The sequence below is a fragment of the Thermobia domestica genome, chromosome 18, assembly GCF_964235325.1.
Source record: "Thermobia domestica chromosome 18, izTheDome1.hap1.1, whole genome shotgun sequence".
In the NCBI taxonomy this organism is placed as follows: domain Eukaryota; kingdom Metazoa; phylum Arthropoda; class Insecta; order Zygentoma; family Lepismatidae; genus Thermobia; species Thermobia domestica.
In genome coordinates this window covers 179982045-179996318 of record NC_137471.1, presented here as the reverse complement: position 1 = coordinate 179996318, position 14274 = coordinate 179982045, and positions in this window count along the sequence as shown.

Below are 14274 nucleotides of genomic sequence, written 5' to 3'. Positions count from 1 at the left end.
TAAGGTCTTTCCAATATTATTTGACAACTATCTATCTTGGATAATTCGTTTCCAAGATATTCGCAGTGCTACCTAATTTCGCCATACCACCTTGTATTAGGATGCTTTGTAAGTCTTTTGTTTTTGTCTACCTTTATGGATACTTCTTTGTTTTCTAAGAGGGTTTTACCTATCAATCTCTCTCTCTCTCTCTGTATATATATATCCAATCAGAGCAGTCCGCAGAGAGACATATTTTATTGTCTTCTTTATATCATTCCGTATTCTAAGAATGGATACAGTACACGTAATGAAATATAAATTACCCTTTCGCGTTGACTCACAACTAATATCAATACATGTTTCAGCAAAATTGCGTAGACTTTCCAGAAAAAACGAAACGGGTAAACACTAAGTGAATACACCTGTTTTCAAAACGTAATGAGTGAAGGTCGTAATGAAACATGTAAATTTACACGATTTCTTTTCCACAAATCATTTGCCTACAAAGAAATTTTCTTGATAGCAAACGTAATGTCAAAATATATTAACTGATTGTAAAATCATAATTACTGGATAATTTAGGCATATACTGTGAGTATGTTTATGCATTTGGTCCTTGTTATGATAAAAAAAAAGAATAATAGTAAATCTAAAATATTTAATAAAGAAACTGTACGTTTCTGTTGGTTATGACAATACATGGATAAATCAATTGTAATAGAATAATATTTGAGGTATTATTAGAGTAAATAATATATTTAACTATTCGCAACACATTTCCAAAGATAAAATTTTGACGTAGAGAGTTGATGCATTTAAAACGAGGTTGTTAAGAGAAAAACAAGTCTGTTATGAATGCCAGTGTAAAAATAGTATATTCCGCACAATACTTATAACACTTTTGCTGTAAATATCGATGAATATATTTTTCTTCAGACCCATTTGAAATATTATTGTGAAAGGATTTACTTAAACGAAGAGAAGTATTCTTGTATGTTTATCAGGGGAACCTTAGTCATAAATATCTTATTCTAAAGAACATGTTTTCGAACATATTAAATACATCTACTACATGCAATCTAATCATTTCGTTGCATGAAGCACACATTCTCTTCAGAGGAGACTTACGTGATATGTTAGTTTTTGATTTTCTACAATAGAATGTCCCAGTGTTTACTGTTCTAGTCTTATTTGTTGGGATAATAATAACACTTCTGAAACTAATTCTGGACAATTAATTTTACCGTTTATTAATTTGTGTAAGAACAACAAATCAAAAATCCATCTCCTTTTTTCTAGTGTCAGAAAACAGTTTTCTAATGTTTGACAATTAATTGATCACTTTATAAATAAAACAAAAATCAGAAATACTTCTCGTTCGTCTTTTTATATTCAGAAGTTCTGACGTTTTATCTTTTACTTACATAATCATTATATCTGTTATCAGTAAAATACAGCTTGCGAATTTAACGTCGCATCAAATCGTACAGTTTTGCAAGATAACTACGTACTTTCAAATGAATCTATATGTTTCAAGCTATTATCTTTTTAATAGTTTCTGATGAGTTACAGTTCAAAACCATTTGGTTTCTAAAATATCCTGATTAGAATTAAAATCAATAAATATGAAATAATTGAACGTAAAATAACACTAAAGGGTTCCCAAAAGTATGTTCGTTTACAAACGATTGTCTAAAACGCATATATTTTAATCACATTCGACCCTAGCTATAGGAGCTAAATACACGGTTCTGATTGGTTGGAGTTATCCGTTTCTCGCCATATAGCATACTTATACCACAAATCAAATGGTAGATGCTGTTGGTCCTCATGGCTGAGCATGCTAACGTACGGGCTAGTCATGAAAATCGTTTTTGGCGTGGGTTCAAACCCGACCTAAGGAAACTTTTATTTAAAAAAATCATAATACTTAATAGGATAAAAAAAGATAATATTCATTTGTCCTTGTACGTAATATATAATGTATAAAACGTTATTTATTTACGTTACGAAACAGCTGTGCGAGGGAAGCCGGTTAAAAGCCCCGCAGGGCTCGTTTTGTTCCACCTTCACCCCAATGATAATACCATGTGACAACACATCACAATCGGGTGGTGCAACTCCGTTGTAAATCTAACATCACTCGCTTCCTTGTGACCAACTTAAAACATTTGGCTAGGGTAGGTCGTGATACGATATGCATTTAAAAAATTAGGAAGAATTCTATTCCTAACATAGCCATGTAAAGAAACAAACAAACCAAAGCTTTCGGATGATTTAAGCGATATTTAAATGAAATTATCAGTTTAAAAATACGTTACGATTTTTTTTGGAAAATGTGTGTGGTAATATTGTATGGAATAAATATATTTTTACAGTGGTATATTTTTTAAAATGGTTGTTTGGGGATTGATCGTTGATTATGGTCGCATGCTTTCCTTCATAAAGAGAAAAGGGAAAAGAATGAAAGGTTTGACATCTCCAATCAACATAATTCACTTGTGTGTGTCAAAGCAATGTAAAATTGCATTAGTTGTTAGATTCTTTGTAAATGTTTATGTAATAAGTAGGAAAAAACAGAGGTAGAATGACACTTGACTAGACGTCCATAAAAGTACAAGAGCCAAAGGAAATGAAAAAAAAACTCCCTTAATGTATTTTGCTATCTTTCTCTGTTACCTTTTCCACTATCATCAATGTTTAGTTTTTCTAAAGCACCATTTTATCCATGTTTAGAAGAATCAATAAGTGTCGATCTCTTTATTCTCCTCTTCGTAAACACTAGAAAAAGTTCACTTTTACATACCATGTACTTATTCATTGATTGAGGAGAAAAACAAATCTCTTACACTAGCTTTCAACGAGAGACGCTAATTGCACATCCTACACTGCCTAGTGTTTACTAACACAATGAAAATATTTAAAATAATATAGTGTTTATTCCTGCATTCAGTTCAACCAAAAATATCTTAAACTAATGACGTGATGAATTAACGCTGACCGTCATTATCACTGTTAACACATATATATTTGCTAGAAATGAAGGTAGATCCATTTTGTTAATTTACTCGTACCTTGCCAAATAAATGGTCACGTTTCGTAAAGATAATCTTTGATACTATGAGGTATTTTAAGTGTTTTGTAAAAATAACAAATTATGATAATTTGAAGATTTATTGAAGTATCTTTAACGATGATTCTTCATCAATAATCGATAACCTGTATTTTTCCTTTTTAGAGAATCTAAACTAAGATTTGTTTATACCGAATATTGGTTAAGATATTTGATTTAACATTAGACAAACATTTTTCATTATATGTATCAGGCTTATGAAATTATTTAATGTAAACGACATGTTTCGTTAATTCGATTATACTGATGGAAGTGCTATGAGCATATTAGAGTTCATATTTTTTGTATTAATGAAAGCTTCACAAGAAAATCCATTCTTAATGTAATAAAATAACGTACTTCCTTGTTTATCTTGATCTGTTGTGTCGTTTAAAGAACTTTAAATGACTCGAAGCATGTGATAATGTTTATAGCTTATGTTAAATCGAAGCTCTTCACCAATACTAGCTGTATTCAGTTCTGCTTTTTTTTTTCAGGACAATGGTTTAGAATGAAAATTTGCAGACAAGATATTAATTGTATACACCTAACAGAAAAGAATGTTATATACAAATATGGAGATCAAATCTAATTCTGAAGTAACTAACTTGTTCATACTGGTTTTGCTATCTTAAATAATTTAAACTAGAAATACAAATCGCTCAACAAAGCAATGCTTATGTAAAGATAATAAATGTGTAACAGTTTCGCCAACTAACTGAACATATTAGCTTCATCAGACACTGTAAAAACAACAAAGATATTGCTTCTAAATATAACAAGTTCCTGGAAAATGGATCTAAACGCTGATTGGCTGATCAGAATCTGGCTTTTGTTATGATTGGCTGAACCCGTTTTGATTACCCAATCAGCGTTCAGACCCATTTCCCAGGATTCTGTTATATTTAGATGCAAACTCTCTTATTTTTACGCTGTCTGATGAAGCTAATATGTTCAGTTAGTTGGCGAAACTGTTACACATTAATTATCTTTACATAAGCATTGCTTTGTTGAGCGATTTGTATTTCTAGTTTAAGTAACTTCTAAAGGTTCTAGAAGAAAATGAATTATTACTAAAATGAAGAGTTTTATATCTTTCTTATCATAGAACAACTTCGGAGTATTTAGCCAGATAGATATCCTTACCTTAATCCAAACACTATGAATTTATTTATCATAGATTTTTTTGCTTTTATCGTATTCCTTCTGAGCTATTTTGATCTTGTTTGAAAGCTACGAGCATATCCTACACACGAGAATGACCATATTAGAGAGGTTGCTTTAATTTAGAAAGATTTTACGAAGTTATAACTGCAAACCATTCTATTGAATCGAAGAATACATATTTCAACTTAATAATTCTGTTTAATTGAACGATGAGAAAAAGTTACAGAACTAATAGGTAATTAATTTTCTTTTGTAATACTGTTTTTCCAGATACGCGTTGTTTTAGTTGAACTGAGTGCAGCAATTTCTAGCAGCTGCAAAATATAACGGTAACACGCAGCAAAGAATGCTATACACACCATGAATTATTATATATACATATATAAAATATAAAATATACAGTTTTTGTTTAAAAAAGTGAAGCGTGCTGAGCAATTATGCAATAATTACAGAAGCACGATTGAGTAAAATGAAGCAAAGATTAAACTAACGGTCAACAAGGATAAAGCATTGAAGTTGGTAAATATAAATATAAGATATATATAGTTACAGTTGCATTTTGTAGATTTAATAATGTTGATAGTTAAGAAAATCGCTCTGAAAATGTTCATCTTCACAGTTAATTTTTCCTTCTTCATTTTTCTGTATGTGAGTGTACGTGTAAAGATAGTTTTCTTTCTAAATCTTCGTTTATAGTCCAATGTCACATTTCTATTCTGTTATTCTTAAATGTCTTTCAAGCTAATATTTCATTTATTTATGATATTTAAATGGTGTTATGTTATTAAATATATAAGCAAACCTACCAAAACAGCAATAAATTAAGGTAAGTACCATATATATAAAGTGAAGGTGATGTGCATAAGACAAGTAAAAATTATAACTCTTTCAGCTGCCGAACATTATTAAAACATTATTAAAAACTCATGAAAACAATCAAAGCTTATAAATCCGAATTAAAGTACTCGCTGGTAACAGTTTTGGCAATTATACACTTTGGCTTCATCAGACAGTATGTTCTAAGCCAAAATTGATAGTTGGTGAAACTATTACACGTTAAAACTCGTACAATAAATATAGTGTTTTACTCAGCAAGTAGTTTAATTGAGATTTAAGTTTGTTAAAAACAAAACTTGTGCAATGAAGAAAAGAACTTGTAAAAATATGGAATTGTCTGTTTTTATTTATTATGGCTGAACATTGTATTTTGTTCTTGATAAGCCACGTAGAAATTACTGTTATATGTTGAAAGGACCATGAAATATTTACTCTATTAAGTTCATAAAGTGTGTTTTATCATTTCAATGACTACTCCCAATAATTTCAACAGGTTGACTGCCATGAGCATATGTGGCGTTCAACTTATTTCTCTGTGAAGCCATGAGTAACATATATGATGCTCATGCTGTATATCACAAATTACTAACCTATTCAGGTTCTTGAGCATCATATATGATGCTCATTGTCACAAATTACTGTGAGACCATGAGGATGACATATGGTGCTTGGCTCCCATTGGTACACTTTCGGGAGAAGCAAAATATTGCGACAAAAATGTGACATGACTATCCATAATCGAGCCAAAGGTAAGAAGAAATTTGAAGACCAGTACCCTCAAATCACTTTGGCAGTCAACCACAAATCGAAATTTACGTATTTGAAATAATTTACAAAATGAAACACTAATGGACAGTTTACAACTTCCTGCATAGAACTTTCTAAAAATATGAAATTAGCAGAAATAACATGTATTCAGGAGAGATAGCAGGCCTCTGCTATTCAGTGTTGAATATCAAAATTGTTTTTTACATTTTATTAAAATTTCAATAATTGAACCATACACACAGGCAGCTGAAAGGCCAATACGGGGAGATGTGTTGCATGCTCATGTATTGAGAAGCAGAAATGAGCAAGCAATTACAGTTTGTCAGTGCCTTACTCTTGTTGAGCGTAAACGTTATGGAAAGTTGTTGGAAAGGTTCGTTGAATTAAAACAATGAAATGTAATGGTTTATTGCATTAACAACAATTTTGCTTGTCCGTTTTGTAATACATATTATGCTATGAAAAAATGTTCTTAATTGTATAAAGGTGTTAATATTCAAAATTTAACAATGTTACCATTGCAAAACTGCCTTAAAGCTTTGTATTTAATATGCCTTGAGGATAGTTGCTTGATACTTGTACAGGCAAGAACACGCAGTGGAAATATTCATGTTACAAAAGGCGCACAATACTTGAAGAATTATTTTTTTAAAATATCTTTTTGGTTTTCTATTAGTGTCAATAATCAATATAAATTTATATCTTTTTCCAGTTTTAATGTTAATATGTCTTTCTATAAACACTAATCCAGAATATCTTCTTTGTCTTAATGTATTAGTTGATATACAATGTATTTTAACTCTATTGTTATAGAATTATGAGATAGAAATTCGTTGTATACTTCATAGTAATTTTTGAGATCATCGTTCTATACGTCTTTCTATTGGCATCTTGATTCAAAACTTAATTGCAGAAAATAACATATATACTTATTTGACCCAGTTAATATTTCAGTAACTCGAAGTCGTTTTTTTAGGAAATAACAGGTCTCCCAGCAGTACATTGAAAAATATAGGACAGTTTGGTTTATACAATAGAACATTATGCTCTGAAGCACACAAATAAAATACAAATATATTATAAGAAAAGGTCACCCTTCACCACAATGGGAAACAGGAAACAAAATTTAGATTAACAAAGAATAAGAGTATATATAACCTTTCACTTTCTACACTTCTAGCTTTGAAAATTATGTATATTGATACTATTTAGTTACACAAAGTGTGAGACTATTACTGTCACGTCCAGAATTCTTCTAGAAACAAAATTACAATTATATCATTTGGTCTCTTTATTCAATATCTGTACCTTTGCTTTATTCTTGGTTCATTAAATCCTTCGTATTCCACAATATAGCTATCTTACTTCATAATCTAAATCTCAAATCTTATTACTTAACATTTGTAATCTTCATTCTAATCTTGTCTGGATCATCAATCTATCTATTTTCACACTATAAACTCACATAACTACTTAACAGTATGTAGTACATTTGAAAGCACTTTGTGCCACTCGCATATATCCAACATCCTCCTCTCTTTACAATATCAGAACTATAACAAATCAAATGAATGAAAACATTTTTAATATTTATATTCTACCGACCAGAACTAGACTCGCTATACTGACAATCCACGAACTTCTTCCTTTTCTTCTGTTGATTCAATCTGGCCATCAGAAAATTAATCTGCACCTGCATTTGGGTTTCTGTAAGCTGGGAAATAATTTAATCTCGATTTTGCAGTTGAGGCGGTTTTCCATCTCTACTCGGGTTCTTGGATAGTCACCTCTTTTAACTTTACGACTGGATTAGATTCAATCAATTCCTTCTTAATATCGGAGTCTTTAAATTATTCTTACCAGCAATATAAATAAAAGCAAGCTTCTTCCAGCAGATTATAGTTAGTTTAAAAATATATGCAACTCGTTGCGCAGTACTGTCTCGCTGGCTGCCTATACGAACAGCGTTTGCATCCTTCCTGTGTGTTCTCTCATCTTCGTGCATTGAGATGAATCTGCGTCTCTTTCACATACGGGCAATATATGCGCCCAAAGCAAAAACACGTATTTTCTGTTTTCGTTTCTTCTTTCTTCCTGCTCCTTAGCACCCTTTTCCCTCATTTTCGTAACACATTTTGACAATGTTGTACACATGATTGGTCCATTTCCGGATGTTCTGGTTTCTTCTCATGGGTGTTTTCTGCCTTATTGTCTTGCTTCGACTATGGGTAGTATTTCGTACATTTAAACTTTTCCGATATCTCTTCTCGTTTTCGCTATATTCCACATAATCGCATTTAGACCCCATTTTTATGCCCTATTTGACCCTTTCAATGTGCTTGTTGGCCGATATATATATATACATAAAAAAATATGTGTCACTTCTTTTTTGATGTTCTTTATGTCTGTCTGTGCAATCTCATCACAATCCGCGTGTTACACCGAGGTACCCTACCTTGTAAGTATATAATCTGTAATATGCCGACAATAGTCTGTAATTATCCAAAAATAGTCTGTAATATACCAAATGAGTTATTTTATAATGTAATTATTGATCTTAACTTAAAAGAAATTACATTAATAAAAATGCTAACGTACGGTATTTGACTACCAGCCACACACACACACACACACAATCTGTGAACCGGACCCCAAGCTATGGATTCGATATGTTTTGTTACACAGAATCCAAATTTCGAAACCCAGAACGATTGACCGTGTCAATGTTTTGTAATGGGTGAAAAAACTTGAGCGATTTTGAATAGGGAGGATACACGTAATATAACAATACAAAAGAAGTTTTATGCATCGTACACAAGGGTATGAATTCGATGTATTTTGTTGCACAGGATCCAGGTTTCGAAATCCTAGGATGACTGACCGTGTCAATTTTGTTTTATGGGCGAAAAATATGTGTCGTCCTATCCAAAAATGTTCAAAGGTTTCGCTGATAAAAAATTGATACGTGGTCAGTCTTCCTAGGGTTTCGAAATTTGGATTTTGTGTAACAAAATAAATCGAATTCATACCCTTGGGTACGATGCATAGAACTTCTTTTGTATTGTTGTATTACGTGTATCCTCTCTGTCCAAAATCGCTCAAGCTTTTCGCCCATATCAAACATTGACATTGTCAATCGTTCTGGCATTTCGAAAGTTGGGATTTTATGTAACGAAATACATAGAATGCATAGCCTGGGCTCAGCTGCGCAGAACTTTTATTTTGTGTGTGTGTGGCTGTATTATTACAATAAATAACGCAAATAAGGAGACCCACAGTTATTTTAAATTATTTTGTTTAGAAATTTCATTTAAGAAAAAAAAACAAGTGTCGTATGAGTTGCTTCTCTTCGTAAGACAAAGGTTAAGTACATCACTAGTAGAAAACCAAAATCCAACTCCAATTTAAACAACCGATGCCTACATATATTATAAATAAAATGTTATTGTTGTTTTGAAGATTATGATATCCTCAGGATTAAAATATTCGTTAAATTTTCGAATCTTCTTTTGCTGTACAAGTTTCAAGCAACTCTGCCGCAATTGAAGCTATTAACTTAGAAAAAAATTCTCTATGTAAAAAAAATATTGTAAATATTGTACGGAAGAGATTAACAATTGTTATCTCGTTGAGAAGTTGTATTGGTTGATTGTTGATTGTTGGAGAGAATTCTGCATCAAAAAGTCCTTTCAGATATCATTATATATACAAGTACATGACACGTATATGTAAATAAAATATACATTTCGCATATATTGCTTTTGTAAAGAATCCCTTGAAAGGGATTTAACAACACAAACTCTATACAAATAGTTTAGGTTTTTAGGTTGTTTGTGCATAAACTGAGTGCTACAAACCAAAATATGGAAGCAAAGTGAGCAGTGTGTCTGTGAGTGAATGGTTCAAGTGAACGAATGGCTAACGTTCAGTGCTCATAATAATATTCTGTCGTCCGCAACTTAGGATGCTACTACCACAACTATTCTTTTACTGTAGTTTGTGTAATAACGAAATGCTCAACTGTTATGATCGTCCTTTTTCTCTAACTAAACCTCTTTCTTAAAATACAAATTTATTATTAAGTGTTTACTTTGCGGGAACAATAAAGTATTATTATGTTTCGTATTATAGGGAGAATAATTTCTTTATCTTTTAAAATAATAACCTAACAAAGATACATTTCCCTAGTGCCTGCTGCTCAGGTTGTAAAAGAATTTACTCTTTATCTATTCTCTTAAGCTGTAAAACTGTCAGTCAACAATTCTTGTACATTTACATTCATGACTTAATGGTTTATGCCACACCTAGCCTTCTTATGGTACATGTATCAATTGATTTCAATAGCTTTTCCGTTGAACACTAACTCGCACTACTTAAAGAGAGAAAATCATTTTTGAGGTTAAAAGGGAACTACCATGGCCCCATATTTTTCAACTTTGTGGGGTTTAAAGTGTATATTTCGATGAGATGTGTCCCATGGTGCCACTTTTCATTTCTGGAACCAGCCGCTTGAGAAAGTAAAATTAGGGGTCAGAAGTAAAAAGTGAGATTGTTTGGGCAACGCGGACCTGCGACCGACTGGTACGAAATGACTGTCATTCGATTCGTATTCTCACGTACGTAAATAATTGATATACCACTTTCCCGAAAATCCTATTTTGAATTCAAAAATTAACGAAAAAACCAGATCCAAAATTCCAGATTTTCGTTAATTTTCTCTCGTAAGCTCGTGAACGAAAACCCAATAAAAAACGTCGAAAAGTAATTTTTTTAAAACGTTGTATCACATTTCTTGTGGTAAAAGCAGAACGGTTTTATTGTTCTCCTGAAAAGTTTGGTTTGATGAGTTACGAGGTTTAGTCCTTCACCGTTGATTTGTTTATATTCAAATTTTCAACTTGCGGAAAGGCTGAAATGTTTACCATTGCAGAGCGAGAGAAATGAGGCACTATAATTCATAGTTGCCATACAAACAGTTCTTCTTGCTTGATTGTTATGATTACGTGCAGGAAGGAAAAAAACATAGTAAAGCAACTGTCAGAAACAGCAAGTTGTATAAATAAAGTGTAAAAACGAAACAATCCAGTATCTATTATTTTAAAGAGAAAGAATTGTCTTTGAAAGGAATTTTTGAACGGTTTAAGTTTGCATTTCAAGCTGTCGCTATATATGGAAATACTTCTTGTGCTAGTTTTAACCTGATTACTAACTCAACTCCTGAATGGAATATCTTTACTGTACATGTTCAGATGAGGCTAAACACTGCTCATACTAATAGTAATTCGGATAATTAATATACACGTATATGTAACGCCATGGTTAATATTTATCCACGTAATTCTTACTGTAATTTTCAGTAACTAAAAAATAAACATTAAGCAACCATACGTAGAAAAGAAAATAAAGCGTACAGCAGCAAAATACGTTAGAAATCCCCACTACCTCTTACATCTTTCAAAATATGCTTTGAAATAATTCGATATCCTGTTTAACCTAGAATACAGAAGGCAGTAGACAAAAGTTGTAAACAAATTATTATACTTAGTTGATGTGAATTGCCGATTGATTTCCTCGAGTATTTACTATGATATCTATAATTTGATACAAGAAGGTTAGGTGTGTGCATTCACTTCTGTGAAAAGTTTGCATGTGATTTAAGGTCATGTGCGTGCTTGGGTAAAACTCTTTTAGTATACTTCATAAGTACATGGTAGTTGTAACAAAAAAAGTTGGTGTTATTTATTGTGGCTGTTTATAGAAAGAGGTAGCTTAATATAGTCAAGAGGGACAAATCATTTTCATATTCAATCCTTTACAAATGTACAATAAGCATAATATCAACTAGTAAAAAGCAAACCTAAATAGCGACTATAAAATTACCATATATCAGCTTATTAAATTTAATTATAATTTAAGATTTCGAAACAAGTAATTTTAATTATTTATATAAAAGTAAGCGTTGCTTGTGAAGAAACTATACATGTAGCAGTAATGTTTTATACCTCCATGAATACATTACGTCTTCAAGTTTTCTATCATGTTATCCTTTCACCGCGCGGCAAATATTCGAGCGGTACTCGATTTCCTGCCAAATTGATTGAAAGCATTTTGGTATTGATGGTCGCAGCTGCCTATGTTATCCGAGTCTCCAGTCCGTCGACGTTGTTTGGAAGAGAAGGAACAGACACACGTTCTTTAATGAAATTCCAGATAGAAAAATCCTTGGGTGACAAAACAGGCGTACGAGGAGTTCACGGAATCAATCCACTACGACCATTCCAAGTCGGTGTTTCACGATTAAGGTAGGCGGACGTCCTCCATCTTGTTGAAAAAATGAAATCAGTACCCATATCTTTATGGAGCTGTGGAACTAGTTCTTTCGCAAGGATATCCATGTATGATACGCCTGTGACGGCGGTCTCAGCGAAAAAGAAGGGGCCGTACAGTTTCATCACGCTTACAGCACAAAAACCACATTATCTTCGGTGAATCCCGTGCATTTCATGAGGATTTTCCTCACCCCATATCTAAACATTATGTCTATGGACCTTACCGCTGGTATGAAATGTGACCACATTACTAAGCGAATTATGTTAACAAAGTATCCTGAGTTTGTAACCTGTTCAACATATCTTTTCAAATTTCCCTCGAACTTCTTTGTCACTGTCAACCAAAACTTGTAAAAGTTGCACTTTGTATAGTTTAAACTTCAGTTTCTTACGCAATGCCTTTCATACCCAATTCTAAGCTACCATCCCTAGTTCATAATCGTGGACTACGCAGAAATGTCTGCCTCATTTATTCGACCGTCTCTACAGAAACTGAAGGCCTACTTTGACCAGCCGTACTGTGTGCTACATTACCGGTACCATTCAGTGACAGTCCTTGATTGTAATGTGTATTTGTGGTAACATGTCATGAAGTTTCGTTGCTCTGTTACAAGCCATCGGAATTTGTGAAACTACAAGCAACATTGTCCACGCTCTGCATCCGTATGCGACTCCATAATGACTGGCGCAATAGTAGGGAAGATGCACTGACACTGGCGCCTCCAGTGCCAGCGTCTGAAGGTAACAACTGGAAACAAATAAACTTGAAGATATACTCACGGAGGTATAAAACATTACTGTTACAAATATAGTTTCTCCACAACCGATGCTTATTTTTGTATAATTTATACACACGAGGTATATTCAAATTGAACACATTGAAATAAAATAGTTTTAAGTCAAAGTATTATTTATACTTACCCTATCCGATATGATTGTCGTACATTTTGAATTTCTTGTTTAGATTGCTTACTTTGATTAAGTTTATATATTCCAGAAATGGCGTCTCATTAGCAAGTTTAAATAATTTGTCCTCTGGGCAACAGTAGTTCATGTGTAGTTCAAAACTGTAACTAGTAGGTAAAATATATCACATATTTACTAAAATATGTTGGATCAATCAGAAAAGCACTTTAAATCAAAGAATTGTATAAATATTTCAAGTGTGTACTGTTTCTTTTCATTCCAGAATAATTATCCTATTTAGATGATAATTAAAATATGACTTTATTTTCTATAACTTATTTAATTTTGCTAAGTTAAAATATACATTTTGCCTTAAAAATACCATAATCTAATCTACGGTATGAGTAACCCTTTCTCTATAATTTCAAATATTTCATCAATTTTTATTTTACTTTTTTTAAAAATATATTTAAATATCTAAGTTTGAATTTTATTTGGATATAAATATTTTATGGAGAGTTTATAAGTAGAATTGAAAATTGATAAACATCAGCTATGCACATGAAAACATTTCATTATACAAATGTATTCTTTCGTGTGTAAAATACTGATTTTAACACAAAATTAATACTGCTTCTCCACATTCCACTATCATACAAATTCAACTGTACTATGAAAGTACTACTTTAGAGGAAATGATTCCGAAATTATTTTTAATTATGTGTGTGTACAGTATACATGTATATATTTAAGTAAAGACCACTATGTAGATACACGTGTTGAGTATGTTAAAGTGTGTGCGTTTGTGTGAGTATGTGATACTTTTATCGGTATTATCAAGTATTTGCATTCCCTACAAAAATTGTAAATATGTTTTACAAAGTTTTATATTCCCATCTTTTGTATATACGATCAATCAGGTGTCAATGATAGTACAGATATTTTCGTATAGCTGCTTCATGTATATTTTTGCAGCATGAGAATTTTGTTGCAGACATATATATATAAATATATCATGTTATGAAACCAATATAGTATGAGGGAAGATGCCAGTACACAAGCTCCTGCTACACGAAGCTGTACAGAGTGTATTATGCCCAACCTTAGTATGATTCTAAAACACGAATGTTGTTTAGAAAGTGACCTTATGAGTTATAAACCATTAACAAAAAC